The 20,361-nt window shown below is 44.0% G+C and overlaps 1 long non-coding RNA gene and 1 other non-coding gene across 5 annotated transcripts in view; both read left to right on the forward strand.

Moving 5' to 3' along the window:
• Positions 1–259: 259 nt before the first annotated feature.
• LOC144319235 (uncharacterized) overlaps positions 260–20,361 on the forward strand; it is an 824,173-nt gene continuing 804,071 nt past the window's right edge. Inside the window, exons 1-3 of one of the 4 annotated variants that reach the window (XR_013385123.1) lie at positions 260–504; positions 2,662–2,942; positions 18,958–19,031. This is a non-coding gene — a long non-coding RNA (uncharacterized LOC144319235). Of the gene's footprint in view, positions 505–708; positions 2,943–18,957; positions 19,032–20,361 lie in introns of those variants that run through there. The other 3 variants (XR_013385124.1, XR_013385121.1, XR_013385122.1) reach the window with 3 other exon arrangements.
• On the forward strand, positions 4,230–4,420 carry LOC144319836 (U2 spliceosomal RNA). The gene has a single exon (XR_013385545.1). It is a non-coding gene; the product is annotated as a U2 spliceosomal RNA (small nuclear RNA).

Here is a 20,361-nt window from a genome sequence, read left to right on the forward strand (position 1 = left end):
GGCCCGCGGCGTCCGAGGCCGGCGCCAGGCTCTTCCGGGGCCAGGGCGGTCCGGGCCGTCCGTCCGCGGACACCTCCGCACGCCGACGGGAGCCGCCGGGCGGTACCGCCCCCGAGGGCAGCCCGGCCACGGGGACCCAGCGAGGCCTCGCAGGGGAAGGCGGTCGGCCCCGCGCGCGCGCAGCCCGGTCCGCTCCGCTCCGCCCGCTGGCTGCGCGGGGGGCGCTGGGAGCCGCGGCCACGCATGCGCCGCCCGCCACCGCGCGCCGCGGGGTCCCGGGAGGCCTCCTCGCGGGCGCGGGGCTTCCGTGTGGCAGACTCTCGCGAGAGCGCGCGGCGCGGCGCGGCCACTCGCCGCCGGGGTACTTGAGAAGCGAGGAGGGGGCGGAGGGACTCAGCCGGGGCCGAGCGCACGTTTTGCGGGAGAAGATGGCACAGTGTGGAAAAGGAGAGTGGGCGGCTTCCCTCGGCCGCGGAGTCTGGGAGGCGGGGAGACGTCTCTGAGGTGAAGGAGCACGGCTGGGGAGGCGGCGCCAGGGCCTTTCTACAGCGGAGAAGGGAGAGGGAGCGGGGACTCCTTTGCCTGGCGGAGGGGTCCCGGGCATCCTCTGCGAGCGGCGCCGGGCGCCCGACTGCGGCCCTAGCTGAGGGCTCGGCCCGGCGGCCCCCCCGCCCCCACCCCCACCCCGTGCGGGAGCATCTGGGCCACCGTCGGTCCTCCCCGGCGGGAGCAGCGGGGGCAGCCGGGTCCCACCCCAGGGCGGCGCGGGGCGGCCCGTCGGTCCTCCACGCGGGAGCAGCGGGGGCAGCCGGGTCCCACCCCAGGGCGGCGCGGGGCGGCCCGTCGGTCCTCCACGTGGGAGCAGCGGGGGCAGCCGGGTCCCACCCCCAGGGCGGCGCGGGGCGGCCCGTCGGTCCTCCAGGGCGGGAGCAGCGGGGGCAGCTCCCATTGGGTCCCATTCCCCAGGGGCGATGGGGGGGGCGCCCCAGCAGTTCGCTGCCTCTTCCACGGGAGCGGGAGCGCTTGTGCTCGGCTCCATCCCATACCCCAGGGCTGGCTTGGGGATACTCCTTCATCTGGGGGTTCTTAGGCCCCTCGCTCGGGGAAGTTGATGTGGCTGACCGTGAACAGAGGGGGTCCTGACCCAGAGTCCCCGCTCTTCCCTCTCCACCCGCCACTGCGGAGGAGCTGTCCTCACCCCCCAACTCAAGTTTCACCCCTGTGGAACTCAAGAGTGACGCCTGCCTGCCCACCCATCCATCCCTTCATTGACGAGGTGCCAGGCGGTGTTTTAGGCACTTAGCATATACATCAGCGGGCAAAACAAAAATCTCTGTTCTAGGAGTAGGTGGCCCTATTAGAAGAGCTTAGTGACTTCTCTTTCTCAGCAGAAGCCTTAGTTAAAACTCAGCCTACAAATTCCAGCAGCCCAGAAGCTAGGAGTGTCGTTTATGTGACAGGCATTAGGTGAGGGAGGCTCAGAGAGAATTTATTGGGTACCTTGTATGTGCCAGGGGTTGTCTTTGCAGTTCACTTTTCTTTTTAGTATTTTTTGAGCGTGTATTTTGTGGCAGGCATGATGATAGGTGGTGAGCAAAAGCAGGATCCGTGGCACTCTTGCACTTCCAAGCCTGTTGGGAGGAGCAGGTATTAGTCAAATAATCAAATAAGCTAAGGTACAATTATAATTGCCCACAGGTACTACCAGGAAGAGGAACATGGTGGGAGTATCCACATATATTAGAGGGATTTGACCTAGTCAGGAGGTCTGAGTAGGTTTCTTTGAAGAGGTATTGCCAAGGATGAGATCCCAGAGAAGAGTAAGAGCTGGTTAGGCAATGTCTAGTCCTCACGGAAGTCCTGTAAACCAGACATGATTACCTCCACGCAGCAGGTAAGAACATTAAGCTCTCAGTGAGGTGACGTAACCACCCAAGGTAACTTCAGATTAGTGGCAACTCAGGATTCAGTTTCAGAGAAGAAAAGGGTCTTTTATGTGCTTTTATGTTCTCATGGGGCCATTTGGTGGTTTTAGGAGAGGCAGGCATCACAAGCAGCTCAGGGACTTTGGAGAGCATGGCTCATAAGCCTGCAGAACTCCTGCAGATTAACATAAACGAGTGAAGTAGGCAGAGTGTAAGACAGTAGGGGATGGTGGGGACTGCAGTGAGATGGAGGCCACATTTTCTCTCTAAATGAAGCAGGTGGAATCCACACACTTGGCAAATACATTTATTTGTTTCCCCCACCAGAAAGTTAGCTCAATGAAGCAGGACTTTTTGTGTTTGTCACATGTAGCAAGTGCTTATAGGCACTCAACCTCAGCCGCTGTCCACAGCCTCTGAGCAGTTCTTGCCATGTGTGCAGTTTCACAGATTTTGAAGCACTTTTACATTCACTTTCTTATTTTATCCCCCAGCCTCTTTTTTGGCTCTTTATTTGCTTCTGACATGACTGCTACAATTAAAATTACCTAATGGACACCGCCCCCCCCCCGCCCAGTATTTAGATGTGTCTTCCTTTTGAACCTCTCCACCCTCTTCATATTTTAGCTCCTCTCCATCCTAATGTGTTTGGCATTATATCTTGGTTCCCTCTACTTATCTATCCTATCATATTTGAACAGTGTTTTGTTTTGTTTTTGTTTTGGATCTAACTTAGAACTTTAGTGTACTACTGACCTTGGGCCTACCATCAACCACCTTCCACGCTCAGCCTCAGTCCCTGCAATGCCGCCCAGCTGCTTCTTGTCGGGAATAGTACATGAAAGGTTTCATTTCTTCGAAACTGCTCTCCTGAAACATCTTGCTCCTCAAGAAAGTAATCATCTATAGACATCTGAACTTCCTATTCCATCACATGGACATCTTCCACAAGAGAAAATCTCATCTGCATGGGAAAGTTATAGCCTAACCTCCTCAGAGCTTCTCTTGGAGCAGTGGGTACTGGGATTTGTTGTTCATTATACCTCAGATGTAGGTTTTCTTCCTTTCCTTCCCTTTCCCTTTCCCTTTCCCTTTCCCTTTCCCTTTCCCTTTCCTCTCAGTAAAATGTGTGTGTGTGTGTGTGTGTGTGTGTGTATATATATATTTTTTTTTTTTAAGAATTTGTTTGAGAGAGTGTGCATGAGCAGGGGAAGGGGCAGAGGGAGAGAGAGAAGCAGACCCTGCTGGGTAGGAGATTTGATCCCAGGACCCAGAGACCATGACCTGAACTTAAGGCAGATCCTTAACCTACTGAGCCACCCAGGCATGCCCACATACATATATTTTTAATGGAAAATTTCAAACATAAGAAAGAATTAACTGGATTAACTATCATGTCTCATCCTCCAGTTTCAACAGTCAGCAACTCATGGCCAGTCTTGTCTTCTCTGTGCCTCTATCACTTCGTGAATTTTTTGAAGCAAATCCCAGACGTCACATTTTTCATGTGTAACTATCAGAATGTATTGCTAAAAGACAGGGACTCTTAGTTTCAGCATAACTTCCATACCATCAAACGCTTCTCATTAGCATCAAGAATTCCTTAATACTATCTTAAAAACAGTTGTTTGTTTGAAAGCTGGCTTGCAAAGAGAAAAGGCTCATAAATGCTGGACAGGTAAGAAGAACAGATGTCCTCCACATTCTCTAATTAGGTGTTTACATTTACTTTGTAGTGAAAATGTTGGTGATTTGAGAACTGAACAGATTGTGGAAAAAACAGTGAATCAATATAGGTCAATAAATCCAAAGTATGAAGCAGAGCATACTAGTTGGAGACATCTTGGAGGAGTGGTTATTTTCTTAAGACTATCCTCTGAGTTGACCCAAATCCAAAGCCGCTGTCTTCAAATGATCCCTAGAAGAATGTTCACACCAGTCTTTCTCGGTAGTATATCTGACATCACAGTGGTCATTGCACAAACTGCCTTAGAGCAACCTTTTACACGCCATTCCTCTGTCCATGGTGCTGATCCACAAGCTCCTTGGCTGGAAACCATAGGGTTATGCCTTGCTTTAAAAAGATTTGCCGGGGAACCCTGGGTGGCACAGCGGTTTAGCGCCTGCCTTTGACCCAGGGCGCGATCCTGGAGACCCGGGATCGAATCCCACGTTGGGCTCCCGGTGCATGGAGCCTGCTTCTCCCTCTGCCTGTGTCTCTGCCTCTCTCTCTCTCTCTCTCTCTCTGTGACTATCATAAATAAATAAAAATAAAAAAAAAAACTATTTAAAAAAACATTTGCCATCGCTTCTCGGCCTTTTGGCTAAGATCAAGTGTAGTATCTGTTTCTATCAGTTTAATATCTGATACGTCCTCTATCCGAGGACAATATATTAAATGGATTTTTGGAGCAGGGAGATGGAATAGGAGCTTGCTCCGTCCACTCTGCACATTGACCTGGTATTGTAGTACTTCCAGGAACGGTAAAAAAATAAAAAAAATAAAAAATTGCCAAATAAAATAAAATAAAATAAAACCCATTGGCCAAAAGTAGGGTTACCATAAAAGCAAACTATAGTTTAAGTTAACTATACGTTAAATAGTTCCAGGTAGTGCTATCTATGCCTATGCAAAGTTAAAAAAAAAATCCAAGCTAGACAATTTCCTCGTAATGCCTGTTACATCTCATTTCTTTTATGCCCTGAACATTTACAGCATTTCTTTAAAAATTGAAAAGCAGACATGAAAAGGTTGAGTATCTATATTGGTGTGTCTATTTTGAACAGAGTATTTTCAAATATGATTTATTAACCAAGCCATAACTAGTTGAAATAGTTTTCTTTTTCACAAATTAAAAATCACCACTTCCACTGGTTCATTAATGATGGTCAGATAGCTGACAGAATAATAACTGTTAATATGTTCCAGTTCCTTTCACTCCACTGAGCAGTACAATAATGAAAAATTTCAACTATATATGCATGTATAGTAGTCAACAATTCTTTTCCTGGCTATCTATTAGGCACCATGCTAGGCATTAGTGGGCAAAGTATAAAACATAATCCTTTTACTCAAAGTAAGAGTAAAATAGGGAAATAGAATTGTATATTAAGTATAGTGTCCTTTTTCACCTCTTACTACAGTTTTTGGTTTAAAATCTAATTTGTCTGGGGTACCTGGGTGGCTCAGTTGGTTAAGGGTCTGCCTTTGGTTCACATCATGATCTTGGGGTCCTGAGATCAAGCACTTGTCCCTCTGCCCTTCCCCCCTCACTTGTGTTCTCTCTTTATCTTTTCCAAATAAGTAAAATCTTTAAAAAATAAAATAAAAAATAAAATACAGTTTGTCTGATAGGATGGCTACTCCAGCTTTCTTTTGATGTCCATTAGTGTGATAAATGGCTTTCCATTCCCTGACTTTCAATTTGGAGGTGTCTTTGGGTCTAAAATGAGTCTCTTGTAAGCATATTTATAGAGTTTGCTTTTTATCTATTCTGATGCCGTATGTCTTGATTGGAGCATTTAGTCCATTTATATTCAGAGTAATTATAGAAAGATAATGGATTTAGTGCCACTGTATTACCTGTAAAGTCGATGTGCCTGTAGATTGTCTCTATTCCTGTCTGGTCTTTGTTACTTTTGGTCTCTCTCTCTTCTCAAAGGGTCCCCTTTAATATTTCTTGCAGGGCTGTTTTAGTGTTCATGAATTCCTTTAGTTTTTATTTATCTTAGAAGCAATCTCTCCTATTCTGAACGACAGCCTTCCTGAATAAAGTATTCATGGCTGCATATTTTTCCCTTTTAGCACTTTAAGTATATCAAGCCAGTCCCTTCTGGCCTACTGGGTCTCTGTGGACAGGTCTGCTGCCAGCCTTATGTATCTGAGGACCTCTTGTCCCGAGCTGCTTTCAGGATTTTATCTTTATTTTTGTAATTTGTGAGTTTCACTGTAATATATCGAGGTGTTGAATTGTCATATATCAGAGTAAACATGGTAGAGGTATTTATGTATGAAGGCCTCTGACGTGACAGAGTAATAACCTCTCTGGCTACCAGGAAAAGCTTCATAGAGGGAATCTTAAAAGATGTTTAGCAGGAGGAAGAAGGAAGGCATTCCCAAGGGAGGTAACATTATAAGCATGGGTAGTATTTTCATGTAATGGTATGAAGTTGAGTGTGCTATGAATTTATTATGGGGAAGGAAGTTGTGGAAAATGAAGTTTTACAGACAGATTGGAAGGAATTTGAACTTTATGTTGAAGGAAATGCAAAATGTGCCCATTGCTGCAAGAAAGTGGGGGTATCTCTCTGTCTCTAGGAAAAAGAGATCTCTCGTATAGACTCCTGGAAATAGTCTGCTAAGGGAATACTCAGCATACAGGGATTTGAATAAGAGGATTTCTAGGGCCTATTTTTTTTTGTTCATCCACCCATCCATTAAACACATAGATAGAAGTTAATTGTGTTTCAGGTGAAGTATTGAAATACTGAAAACACAGTGGAAAGGACAGACTTGATTCCTGCTCTTTAGGAGCTTACGTTCTTGTGGAGATTGGAGAAGGAGACAAATAATACACAAGTACGCTTATAAATAAACAGGATAAATTCAGAATAGACTGTAACTAGGCAGGGGTCACTTTAGAAAGTTTGATCAGAGAAGAGATTCTCTAAGGTTTGATATTTGAGCTGGAGTCTCAAGGATGAGAAGGATCCATATGTGTGCAGAATCTACGGAAGAGCATTCCTAGAAAGAGAAATAGTGAGGTATGGAAAGGCCTCGAGGTGAGAAATAGTGTGAAGTGTTCTACAAACTGAAAGGAGACCAGTGTGGCTGGAGCATAATGAGCAAGAGGAGGAGAGGGTCCAGAGTAAGGATGGAGGCAGGCAGGGCCCAGACTATGTTGGAAAATCCTTGTGGGCCATGGTAAAGAGTACGTAATTGATTCTAGAAATTGGCATTTAAGGATTTAAAGCTACTGAGTGACGTAATAGGATGTACACTTTATCAAAATCACACTGATGTTGAGGGTGGATTGGAGAAGGTAAAGAAGAGTGGCCAGATAGGGGCCTATGGATTTACTTTTGGCAAAAGATTCGTAATGGCTTGGACTTGGATGTGACGACAGAGGTGGAGAGAAATGGATATGTTCTATATATATATTTTTTAAATTTTTATTTATTTATGATAGTCACACACACACAGAGAGAGAGAGAGAGAGAGAGGCAGAGACATAGGCAGAGGGAGAAGCAGGCTCCATGCACCGGGAGCCTGACGTGGGATTCGGTCCCGGGTCTCCAGGATCGCGCCCTGGGCCAAAGGCAGGCGCTAAACCGCTGCACCACCCAGGGATCCCTGTTCTATATATTTTGAATGCAAAACTGTTAGGATTTGTCATAGCTTGGTTATGGAACATAAGAGGGAGGGACCCTCATTTTTTTTTTAAGATTTATTTATTTATTTATGATAGAGATAAAGAGAGAGAGAGGCAGAGACACAGGAGGAGGGAGAAGCAGGCTCCATGCTGGGAGCCCGACGCGGGACTCGATCCCGGGACTCCAGGATTGTGCCCTGGGCCAAAGGCAGGTGCTAAACCGCTGAGCCACCCAGGGATCCCTGGATCCTCAGTTTTTTATTTGAGCAACTTGGTGGATGACACTACAGTTTTTGATGTGGGGAGACCTAGTAGGGTCTTGTTTGTTGGGAGTGGAGTAGTGGTGAAAATTAATTCTGTTTTGGATGCCATAATTTTGAGATCTCTATTAGATATGGAAGAGTCAAGTGAATAGTTGGGTATATCTCAAGAAAGAGGTCAGAAGTGGAGATAGAAATCTGCACCAATAAAAAATAAATGTATTAAAAAATAAAAAATAAATAAAAAAAATAAAAATAAAAAAAAGAAATCTGCAAGTCATCAGCATATATTTTAAAGCCATCAGATTTGATGAAAACATATAGGGAAAGAGCACAGATATATATATAAAGGGAGAGAAGGAAGATCCATGCTCCAAGAACACAACCCCATTGTTGAGTAGACAGTAGAGGAGGGGAATTGTTATAGGTCGAATTGTGCCTCCCCATACATATTTTGAAGTCTTAACCCCCAGTAGCTCAGAATGTGACCTTATTTGGAAATATGGTTATTGTAGATGTATTTAGTTAAGATGAGGCCATGCTGGAGAAGGACACCTGATTCAGTATGATTGTGACCTTATAAAAAGGGGGAAATTTGGAAATAGACCCATGCACACAGGGAGAACTCCATGTGAAGACTGGAGTTATGCTATCAAAAGCCAAAGAGCTGGGCAGCCCCAGTGGCTCAGCGGTTGAGCGCCGCCTTCAGCCCAGGGTGTGATCCTGGAGTCCTGGGATCGAGTCCCACATCAGGCTCCCTGCGTGGAGCCTGTTTCTCCCTCTGCCTGTGTCTCTGCCTCTCTCTCTCTCTCTGTCTCTCATGAATAAATAAATCTTAAAAAACGAAAAAGCCAAAGAACTATTGGAAGCTAGGAGAAATCCTTCCCTAGAACCTTCAGAGGGAGCATGGATGTGCTGGTAACTTGGTCTCAGGCTCTTGGCATCCAGAGCTGTGAAACGATCAACTTCTGCTAAGCCGCTCAGTTTGTGGTGTTTTGTTATGGCAGCTCTAGAAAACACATAGAAGCCTGAATTAAAATAACTAGGATGTAAAAAGACAGACCACTAGAGTGTGGTATCATGGCATCTAAGGAAAACAGGTGTTGAAAGAACAGAGTGACCATTTTCATTAAAGGCTGTTGGGCGATTATATAAAAGGTGAAAAGGGGTTCCTGGGTGGCTCAGTTGCTTAAGCATTGGACTTTCGATTTCAGCTCAGGTCATGATCTTAGGGTCATGAGATTGAGCCCCCTCATCAGTCTCTATGCTCAGTAGAGAGTCTACTCAAGATTCTCTTTCCCTCTCTCCTGTCCCTCCCCTTCTTGTTCTCTCTCTCTAAAATAAATAAATCTTTAAATAAGAGGAGGATAGGGATCCCTGGGTGGCGCAGCGGTTTAGTGCCTGCCTTTGGCCCAGGGCACGATCCTGGAGATCCGGGATCGAATCCCACGTTGGGCTCCTGGTGCATGGAGCCTGTTTCTCCCTCTGCCTGTGTCTCTGCCTCTCTCTCTCTCTCTCTCTCTCTCTCTGTGTGTGTGACTATCATAAATAAATAAAAATTTAAAAAAATAATTTGCAATTTGCTAATTATTTAGTATGTACATAACACAATTGGTGATACAGAGAAATATGTGTGGTCTCCATTCTCAGTGAGTGTATGATCTACTTGGGAAAAAGAGGCATTCACATGAAGGAGATTAAATACAATTGTATTAATGAAGCGACATGAAGACTTTGCTGACCAGGGTGATTTCAGTTGTAACCAAAGAAATCTAGTTTATATTGTATTAGGTTAAAAAAAAGTATTCTAGTGTCTAAAACAGTGCCCAGCACACAGTAGGGCTCCTATAAATATTTGTCACATGGATGAATGAAGGGATTTTATTATCTCATATAACTGAAATGGCTAGGAGATATTTAGGTTTAGGCATAACTGTATCTAGAGACCTAGATCATATCTTTAGGCACCTTGTTCCCTCATTTTATCAGCTCTGCTTTTTTCTGAAGTGGCCTAATTTTCAGGAGGTTTTTTCCCATTATATGGTGGCTGCAGGTCTTTTGCAAGAGAGTTCCTTCTTCTCCTTTTTTTCAGTGGTTTCAGCAAAAATCCAGGAACTGAAGCTCATAGGGTTGATTTGGGTCATGTGCCCACCCCTGATCCAATCACTGTGACCAGGGAGATGGAATACTTGATTGGTCAGCCTGGGTCATATTTGCATCCTGGGAACTGAGCCTTTTGAGCCACATGGACCAAGAGTTTAAAAGGGCTTTTTTTTTTCCCCCAGAGAAAAATTGGGCAGATGTTACTACCAGCAGAAGGAATGAAGGAATACAGGTAAAACTAATGGATGTTTGGTCACAAGGCCCTAGTCTTAAGAGGTTGTTGTAAGACAGTATAGAATTCTACATGATTGTATCAGGTAATAAGTATCAATTCAGAGTGTTTGCAAGTGGTCAAAACAAACCTCAAGGAGGAGACTGAAATTCAGTTATGCTTGAGGAGTGAGCAGGAATTGGCTTGATAAGGAAAAGGAGTTCTCAAGGTGAGTGGGAATAGAGGACACGCAGTAATGTAGTGACTTGAATGGGGAATTGGTGAAAAAGAGGGAGATTGGGGATGCCAGAATGTAAAGATGACTGACAAGATACCGTAGGCCACCACAACTGCAAGCACACTTAAGGCAAACCATGTTTGAGCTGGTCTGTAGTGCAGTCTCTACCATCATCTGATACCTGCACAGTGACCTTTCTGGGCTATAACTGGTCTTTGCATCTGGAGTTCTGGGAACACCTGTTATGACCCCAGTGCCTGCTTGTGGTGTTGCTTCCTAGTTGTTAGCAAAGGCTGATGTCCATGTAAGCCATCTTGTGACCAACCCGCCTCACCCTTGTAATTGACTGTGCCAAGTCTTTTCAAAAGTACACCACAGACCTTTTCTTATTTTCAGAGTAAGGCAGTGGAAGAGCTTGCTCCAACACTGCCAAACAAAAGAAAAACCCGTTACATCAAAATCAAGTGCAGCAAAAGCAAGTAGCAGTTGGTGAATGAATCAAAGTTCCTTGGGTGCAAACCACACCTCTCTTGGTCACCGCTACTTTGCCTCTGCAAATCTAGAGAGAGACTCAGCACTTGTCCTGGGTGTTCACCCAGTCAACCATGTACATATAAACAAGGAGGTTCCCTGATGTAAGGGAGTCCAGGTTGCTGTCTGTATAAGGTTAATATGTATTTAGTATTTATAATGAGCCAGGTTCAGTTTTAAATGGTTCATGTATATATTAACTAATTTCCTTCTCATACCAGCCTTGGGAGGTAGATACCATTATTATTTTTTATTCACCAACAAGGAAACCGAGGCTCAGAGAAGTTAAATAACATGTTCAAGGTGTCCTGCATATGGAGTGTAGGATCCTTGATTCAAATCCAGATGGTCTGAATCCAGAGTCTATGCTTTTCACCATCACTTTGTGCTGTGTCTCTGTTCCTTTAACTCACAGTGACTGGAAAGGTTAGTCAGCTCAGTTCATTATAGAAAGGACTTTAGTTCTCCTAGCCAGTCAGGAAGAGATTCAGAGTCCAGAGGCTGCTACCAACATTCTTTTTTGTGTTATGTGTATTACCTTTCAGACAGGCTAAGTTTGCCTTTCATGGGTGCCAGGAAGTCCCCTTTATCTTGATCTCCATCCCTCCATCCTTTTCTAATAAGAGCCAACAGCCTTCTTGTGCACCTGCTCCTTTCATCTGTCTGATAAGACCCATTTGCCTTGAATTCTCACAATTTTTAGAGCAAGGTACCTAAAGACATCAAACCTTTATGACTTGTATTGATCAACTCTCATAGGATAACTGATGCATTATCACACTAAAGGACTCTCTTCACATTAGGGGGCAAGTCTAGGAGGAGGGACAGTGGAAATGAAGGGGCAGAGGATCCTATCTTGCTCCACAAGTGGATAGAGCACATAAAAAGGCTAAGTTATTAGGTAGACTGATGAGTCCTATACTTTCAAGACTAGCACTGCAGGTAAGGATATGATGAGAATTTCTTGTAGGAAGTGCTGTAAGCCTTCAGACAGGCTTAGAAACAGATAATGGCAAATTGTTACCCTGGCCAGATGTGTCTAGGTTTAGGTCTGTGGACTGCCCACTTGACCTTATTGGCCTAGGATTGAAATGGAGTCATCCTGTGTGAGAATGTGTAAGAAGGGCCGACCAACTCTTCTCTGAGCTGAGCAAACTTCTCTCTCTCTCATCACTCAGTACATCTGCTGATATGGGTCTTCATGTATGTATGTGGCTTGTTCTGTGTCTATCTGGAGTTTGGGTAGGGTCTAAGTAAGTACACACTTGACCACACCCAAACTGTGATCTGAGAATGGGCTAGTGGGTCATATTCCAAGAGAAGTACTATCCATACCAGTTCTCTGTGGTTGCTGGGAAGATAAGATATATGTGTGGAGCTATGGTTAGTGTACCAGCTTGCCATAAATAATGTTTGCTTGAGAAAGAGGTCCACAGGGAAGAAAGCAGGGGCCCAAAATGGGGAGGGTGTCAGAGTCCCAAAGTCATTTTTTGAGCATCTGGATCCGATAGCACCTGAAGTCAGAGCGCCTGGTCTTTATTTTTGAGTCATTCCAGTTCTTGTTTTGCTTAAACCACTTTGTTTTTTTGTTTTGTTTTGTTTTGTTTTTTATTATTTTATTTATTTATTCATGAGAGAGAGAGAGAGAGAGAGGTAGAGACACAGGCAGAGGAAGACGCAGGCTCCATGCAGGGAGACTGATGGGGGACTTGATCCTGGGACTCTAGGATCATGCTCTGGGCTGAAGGCAGGTGCTAAACCACTGAGCCACCCAGGGGTCCCATTGTTTTGTTTTGTTTTTAAGGTTTTGCTTATTTATTTATGAGGGGTATATATATAGAGAGGCAGCGACATAGAGAGGGAGAAGCAGGCTCTCCCTGCAGGGAGCCCGATGCAGGACTCTATCCCAGGACTCTGGGATCACGCCCTGAGCTGAAGGCAGACGCTCAACTGCCGAGCCACCCAGGCATTCCTGTTTAAGCCACTTTGAATTAAATTTCTTTTACTAACGACCCAAGCAATTCTGACTAATATGTAATAGAAGTATTTTACATGCTATCTCCAGTGTCTTGGAAATTATCTCCATTTGACAGATGAGGAAAGGGAGCTTGAAGGTTCAGGGAATTTGTACAGATCTTATGGGTGGTCAGAGGAAGACCCAGGATTTGGTACAAGGTTGAGCTTGAAACCAGACATCATTCTTTACCAGAAACCTTTGAAAATGTTTTCAGTTTTAGTTTCTTTAAGAAACATAAGCACCTATGATTCCAAGTCTCCTTTGGAGATGCTCCGTGCCTGCTGCTCCATACCAGAATTGACTCAGTGAGTTGTCGGGCTGACTCGAATTGTTGTTTATATAGTCTGTGAACTTGCAGTTTATGGTGTTTTGTAATTTTGTTTTCCCTGCCGTTTCGCTAATGCGGCTTTGTGAGCAAACATCGCCTGTGATTTAAATTCACCACAGTAATGAAACGGGTACGCGCACACACGCAGGCACACACGCTTCTTCAGAACAGTCCACAGCTTTCTGATTAATCACATGTGTAAAGTACAGTGTTTACAGGAAATCAGCAGGTGGCAATTAGCATCTTGGAAATTATCTGGGAAACAACTGGAGCTGCCACTTCAGGAGGGAAACATGGCAGTAATCAGCAAAGTGACAAACCCCCTTGGAGCTGGGAATGAGCAGGGCTGGGAGTGGGGGGCTGCCAGGCACACAGCAGCTGGTGGGGGCAGCCCGGTGTGGATCACAGACTGCTTGCCAGCCATGTTCTTTTACTCTCAACACTCAAGAAGCAAGTCTTTGGGTGGAAATAGTTGAAATAGTTGCCTGACAGGCAGACTGTCTCAGGACAACCGTTAAAAAACACTCACTACTACCACCACCACCACCATTCAGACCTCGGTCTGGGCACAAGCAGGCGCTGGCACTACTGATCTAGTTAAAATATGGAACTATTTCAAGAGTCATTTGTAAACCAGCTACTGTCTTGTGCCCGCCGAGTGGTATTCCACTGCCGCCTTTCCGGAGGAAAACTCTCACATCCTCAGGAGCCAGTGACCAGAAGGTTAAAGCCCAAATCCCGCTCTAGTGCTGAGTCCAGGGTCCATTCTGATGGGTCAGTGCCTGTGCTGTCTGATTGTTGAATATTTCGTGTATCACCCCTCAGGAGTTTTGGTGACCGCTGTGGAAGGCAGAAACAGGATGGGTATATCAGAGGGAACAGGAAGAGAGAACATTGCATGGTCCGTTTGATACTTAAGGTGCTCTTCATCCATAATTGAAAAAATAGATATATTCTTTTTTTTTTAAAGATTTTATGTATTCATGAGACACACACACACACACACAGAGGCAGAGACACCCGCAGAGAGAGAAGCAGGCTCCTCACCAGGAGCCTGATGTGGGACTCCATCCCAGGGCCCCAAGATCACAACCTAAGCCAAAGGCAGACACTCAACCGCTGAGCCACTCAGGTGCCCCCAAAATAGATGTATTCAATATGTATATTTATGCCTATATCTAATCATCTATCTGTATCTATACCTACACGGAGACCTATACTTACAGCTATGCCTGTACCATCTATGTCTACATCTATACCTATAATGAAGGGGCAGTGTAGCCATGCTGTATTATTTACTAGCAGTGTGGCCTAGCATCAAGAACAATGTCAACCATTGGTTCTCCACACTGGCTGCACATTAGAATCATTTCTTGAAGCTTATGCAAATCGCAGGTGCTGGGGGGGGGGCCCCCCCCATAAGAGATTCTGGTCCTATGGATCCAAGATGAGTTCCGACCATCAGAATTAAAAAAAAAAACAAAAAACAAATGCCCCTCAGATGATTTTAAGGTGCCACTGAGCACCACTAAAACCTTCTAAGGGATCCCTGGGTGGCGCAGCGGTTTAGCGCCTGCCTTTGGCCCAGGGAGCGATCCTGGAGACCCGGGATCAAATCCCACATCAGGCTCCCGGTGCATGGAGCCTGCTTCTCCCTCTGCCTGTGTCTCTGCCTCTCTCTCTCTCTGACTATAATAAATAAATAAATTAAAAAAAAATAAATAAAACCTTCTAAGCATGCACTTGGTCATATAATGAACACCGGTGCCCATTTTGCGGGATTCAGGGAGATAACATATGTAATGCTTTTACCAGAGGGGAAGGCTAAACCCTATACATGTTAGTTTCATTAATAATTAATATTCAGGGATCCCTGGGTGGCGCAGCGGTTTGGCGCCTGCCTTTGGCCCAGGGCGCGATCCTGGAGACCCGGGATCGAATCCCACGTCAGGCTCCCGGTGCGTGGAGCCTGCTTCTCCCTCTGCCTGTGTCTCTGCCTCTCTCCTCTCTCTCTCTGTGTGCCTATCATAAATAAATTAAAAAAAAATTGTTAAAAAAAATAATTAATATTCAGTACTTAAGAAAGCAGCTTTGTTATTTTTTTAAATACATGGGGAACAAGTAAATTCATCCTAGTTATGAACAATTCAAGTAACAGATAAAGAGTAAAAAGTGATGGTATCACTTATCATCTTATGTACTTACCATACTTAAGTGATTATCCTTACCACCTATGCACCCAAAGACACACTCTTATGTTCCCATGCATATCCTTCTCGAAATTTACCTTTGCCTTTACTTACAAAAAAAAGTTCACCTTCCTGTAAGTCTTTAATAATGTAAATAGAGCCATTTGCATTGTTTGGTGACTTCTTTTTTCACTTAGCAATAGGTCTATATGTCTCGGAGATCTCTCTATGTCAGTAAATACAAGTCTACCTTGTTATTTTAACGATTACATCCCTCATACTGATAATGGAAGCACCAAAGTTTACTTAACCACTCCCCATACCTGTGGGCATTTTAGAGAGTCTCCAAATTTTTGCTCTTCCAAATACAACTGTAGCAAACACTTTTGTACGTGCGTCTTTATGCAGGGGGATGGGTTTTCTTTAGATTATCCCTACAATCGATAGTGCTTGGTCAAAGCATGCATTTTACATTGCAGGTAAGATGATGTTCAATTCTGCCTAATTGCTCTCCACAAAACTGTGTTAATTAGCATTCTTTTTTTTTTAAAAGGTTTTAATTTATTTATGATAGTCACACAGAGAGAGAGAGAGACAGAGACATAGGCAGAGAGAGAAGCAGGCTCCATGCACCGGGAGCCCGACGTAGGATTCGATCCCAGGTCTCCAGGATCGGGATCGCGCCCTGGGCCAAAGGCAGGCGCCAAACCGCTGCACCACCCCAGGGATCCCTAATTAGCATTCTTAATGATGAATTTCTTGCTTTCCATCTCTTTTATTTCCCCTAATTTTTTAGGGGAGGTATTTTTGCTTTAGGAAAATACAGCCCGTGGCTGGGTAGCAGGACTTAATTTTTTTTTTTTTTTTTTTTAATTTATGATAGTCAGAGAGAGAGAGAGAGAGGCAGAGACACATAGGCAGAGGGAGAAGCAGGCTCCATGCACCAGGAGCCCAATGTGGGATTCAATCCCGGGTCTCCAGGATCATGCCCTGGGCCAAAGGCAGGCGCTAAACCGCTGCGCCACCCAGGGATCCCCGGTAGCAGGACTTAAAAACAAAGAGTCTCTGTCTTTTACTTTTCCCTAATGACAGTGAGCACATTTTCATGTGCATATTGGCACATGAAGTTCCCGCTCAAGTATTTCACTCCAAAAAAGTGGGGCTTTGTGTCTTTGGCATTTTGGTGTATGGTCCATTTCAAATTCATTTTTGCGTGTGCAGTGATCAGAGGTGGAGATTCATTTCTATTTTTTCCTGTATGGATGTTCATTTGTTCTAGCATCATTTGTTAAAAATTCTTCTCTTTCTTTTTCATTGACTTGGCACCTTTGTTGAAAATGAATGAATTGAATATGTGTGAGTCTTTCTAGACTCTATTCTGGTCCATTGATTAGCCTCTCCTTACTTTGAGTCTTCACTTTTTAATTGGAGATTACTAATATCGTTTGTTGACTATCTTCTATTGTCTGAATTTTAAAATCAGGCCCAGTCTTTCCGTTTAACAGCAAGGGATAAGAAAAGCAAATGAGGGATCCCTGGGTGGCGCAGCGGTTTAGCGCCTGCCTTTGGCCCAGGGTGCGATCCTGGAGACCCAGGATCGAATCCCACATTGGGCTCCTGGTGCATGGAGCCTGCTTCTCCCTCTGCCTGTGTCTCTGCCTCTCTCTCTCTCTCTGTGACTATCATAAATAAATAAATTAAAAAAAAATTAAAAATATTAAAAAAAAAAGAAAAGCAAACAAGAGAACTGTCTGACTGCTAGAAAGCCCAATTCACAAGCCCTCAGGAGACTGAGCCTAGATTTTTAGTGTTGTCTGCCACTGGTGTTGCCTGCCACTGATGAGTGGCCGTCTGGTAACAGAATGAGGCAACATAGCTTTACCAACGTCTTCTACCTAAGTTACGACCGTGTCAGGAAGAGATAAACAGAACCACAGCTTCAGCCCAGTTCCTTAAATTTGGATCTCAAGCCCATCTCCCACTCCTACTTTTCTAACGTCACAAAAACCTCCCAAACTATACCCCAGACCTTCTGCCTAAGTGGAACCTTCTAGACCCATATACAGTTCTGCCTATAATTTGTTTATTGTGTCCACTGCATCGGCATGTGACTTTTCTAACTGTAGTATCATTATCAAGAAGAGGAGACCCTCTGTATCTACTTTGCTAGGGCTGTCCTAACAAACTACCAAAAACTGAGGGACTTCTCACAGTTCTGGAGTCTGAGATCAAGGTGCTGGCAGAGTTGGTTTCTTTTGAGTCCCATCTCCCTGACTTGTGGAGGGCCACATCTTCTCCTTGCATCTTCTTCCTGCATCTTCACATTGTCTTCTTTTCTCAGAACACCAGTCATATTGGATTAGAGTTACCTTAATGACCTCATTTTAACTTATTTAACTCCCTTAAAGACCCCATCTCCAAACACAGCCACATTTTGAAGGTCTTGGGGGTTAGGACTTGAACATGTGGTTTGGGAGAGGACACAGTTCAGCCTATAATGCTCTCTAATGGAGTGGTCAGACATGGGCTGGCCCCATTCAGCCACAGGAGGACACCCTGCTGTACCTGGCTGGACTCAGCTATGATTTCAGCTCACCTCACTCCTGTAGCCCCAGGAATACACAACCCTCTATTCCCTTTTCTTCTCCTAAGGGCCTCCTTGAATTCCCACTTTAATTTTAGTGCTGTTAACATGACATACATAATATATCCAAACCTTTTATAAATTTATTTCTTAAATTAATATATTTCTCTCAGTGCAATAGAGTTACCTTTTGATCAACTTGCCTTTTAAAAGTTTTGCTTCCTTTTTTTTTTTAATTTTTATTTATTTTTATGATAGTTACAGAGAGAGAGAGAGAGGGAGGCAGAGACACAGGCAGAGGGAGAAGCAGGCTCCATGCTCCAGGAACCCGATGTGGGATTCGATCCCGGGTCTCCAGGATTGCGCCCTGGGCCAAAGGCAGGCGCCAAACCGCTTCGCCACCCAGGGATCCCTGCTTCCTTTTTTTCATCCTGTTTTATATTTTCTGTTTATAGTAATTCCTTGATCTGTCCCCCCCTCACCCCCCCCCCCCATTCTCCTGCATACTGTTGCATTGATTGAGTTTCTTTGGTTCATTTTTTTCATATTGGGTTTTGGAAATTATAGATCTTATTCTATTTTTCAGTGGTTGCCCTAACATTTTAACACATTAAAAAATCATTATTAAATTAGAACACAAATATGAGAAAAAAAGCTGAGCAATACAGAACCATAACATGTAAAGTGAAAGTCTTTCACTTCCAGACTTTTCACTTCTTATTCCACTCCCCAGAATAACCTATTTTTTTTTTAACCATTTCTCTTTTTAAGTATTCTGGTTGTTGCTTCCTTAACTTAAATAATATTTTTATACTTTTACTTTTTTATTTATCATATATAGGCAGTATTTATTGATGTTCAATTTTGAAAGTTAAGGAATAATCTTAGTTAAAATCCCACCTCCAAATTTAACTAGCTACCTTTTTATTTGTAGTTCTTCTAGCGATCATTCCTATAAGGTAAATATGATCTTTAAAATTTAATTTTTTGTTCTATTATCTTTAGACAGTATCTCTTGGTACTATCAAAATGGTGGAAATTAATGCTCTTACATTTTTTTTACTTCCGTCTGCCTCCCAACTTCTGTGCGTTGCAAGGCTGATAACATTTACATTTTGCTAAATAGGTTTGGCACAGAAATTGAAAATGAACAAACACTACTTACAATATTATGATAATATAACTATCTTTCATTGCAGAACCAAGTAGTATGATAGGACTTCTAGAAAAGAAAACATGATCTTATGTTGTGAAACCGCATGCCCAAAGGTAAGTATTCTGGGGTATCAGGGTGAAACAGACTCTTTTACCATCCATAGGATCTAGTTCAGAATCACTTTACACTTTAGTTGGCTTCATATTTGATCCTAACTTCCTTATATGGCTCTCTCTCTGTCTCTCTGTCTCTCTCTTTTTTTTTTGGTCCTAAAATTTCTGATTTCCTTCCCCTTTTCCATGCCCACCCCTGCCCACAACCCAAGAAGCATATCTTTGTGACTTCCCTAAGATTGCTCATATTTCCAACAGATTCCTAAGACCACCTTCTTTATCTGTAAAGACACCTGCCCCAGAACCTCTAGGACTCCCAGCTTGGGTATAAACTAGGTGCTGCACAAATGGCCAAGGGTCTCCACTTCTTATACTCTTAGGTTGGTTCCATTCTACCTTATAGCCCCCCTCCCCCACTTTTTTTTAAATAAGGGCATGAAATGGGCACTTGCGTGGCTCAGTCAGTTAAGTGTCCGACTCTTGATTTCGTCTTAGGTCATGATCTCAGGGTCATGAGATCCAGCCTTGTGTTGGTCTCTGTGCTCAGCATGGATTCTGCTTGAGATTCCCTCTCTCCCTCTGCCCCTGCCCTCTGCTACCAACCCCACCTCCCCCTCCACTGGCTCTATGAGAGGTCAGTTTTCTGAATTCTTGAATGTCTGAAAAAATAACTCTGCTACATTTTATGCATAGTTTGGCTATTCATAGATTTATATTTTTCCACCTGGCAGAACAGTTTCTCACATTATTTCCTTTCTTATTTTATCCCCTCTGTTCTCTTTGTTCCTTCCTTCTCAAACTACTGATGGACCAATGGAGGAATCTCTATATTCTCTATTTCTCTGAACTGGGTTTACCTCAGACTTTCAATCTCTTGGTTCTTTTGTAATTCATTCGAGGAGTCTCTCAGCTTGATCTCTGAGATTATAAGTTCAGACTTTACTCCTTGATGCTATGCTGCTCTTACATTGAGATATCTTAAATGATAGCAAGCATGGTTTTTAAGATTTATTGTTTTTAAAGTTTGTTTATTTTTAGGTTCTCTCTTCACCTAATATGGGGCTTAAACTCATGACCTGAGATCAAGAGTTGCATGGTCTTCTGACTGAGCCAGCCCAGTGCCCCAGTTTTTAAAATTTCTAAGTAATTAAATTACTTATTATTTTTTAAAGATTTATTTATTTATTTATGAGAGACAGAGACAGGCAGAGGGAGAAGCAGGCTCCCTGCAGAGAGCCCAATGTGGGACTCCATCCTGGATCCCAGGATCACACCCTGAGCCGAAGGCAGATGCTCAACTGCTGAGCCACCCAGGCATCCCATTTATTTTTTAT

The sequence above is a fragment of the Canis aureus genome, chromosome 8, assembly GCF_053574225.1.
Source record: "Canis aureus isolate CA01 chromosome 8, VMU_Caureus_v.1.0, whole genome shotgun sequence".
Taxonomy (NCBI): Eukaryota; Metazoa; Chordata; class Mammalia; order Carnivora; family Canidae; genus Canis; species Canis aureus.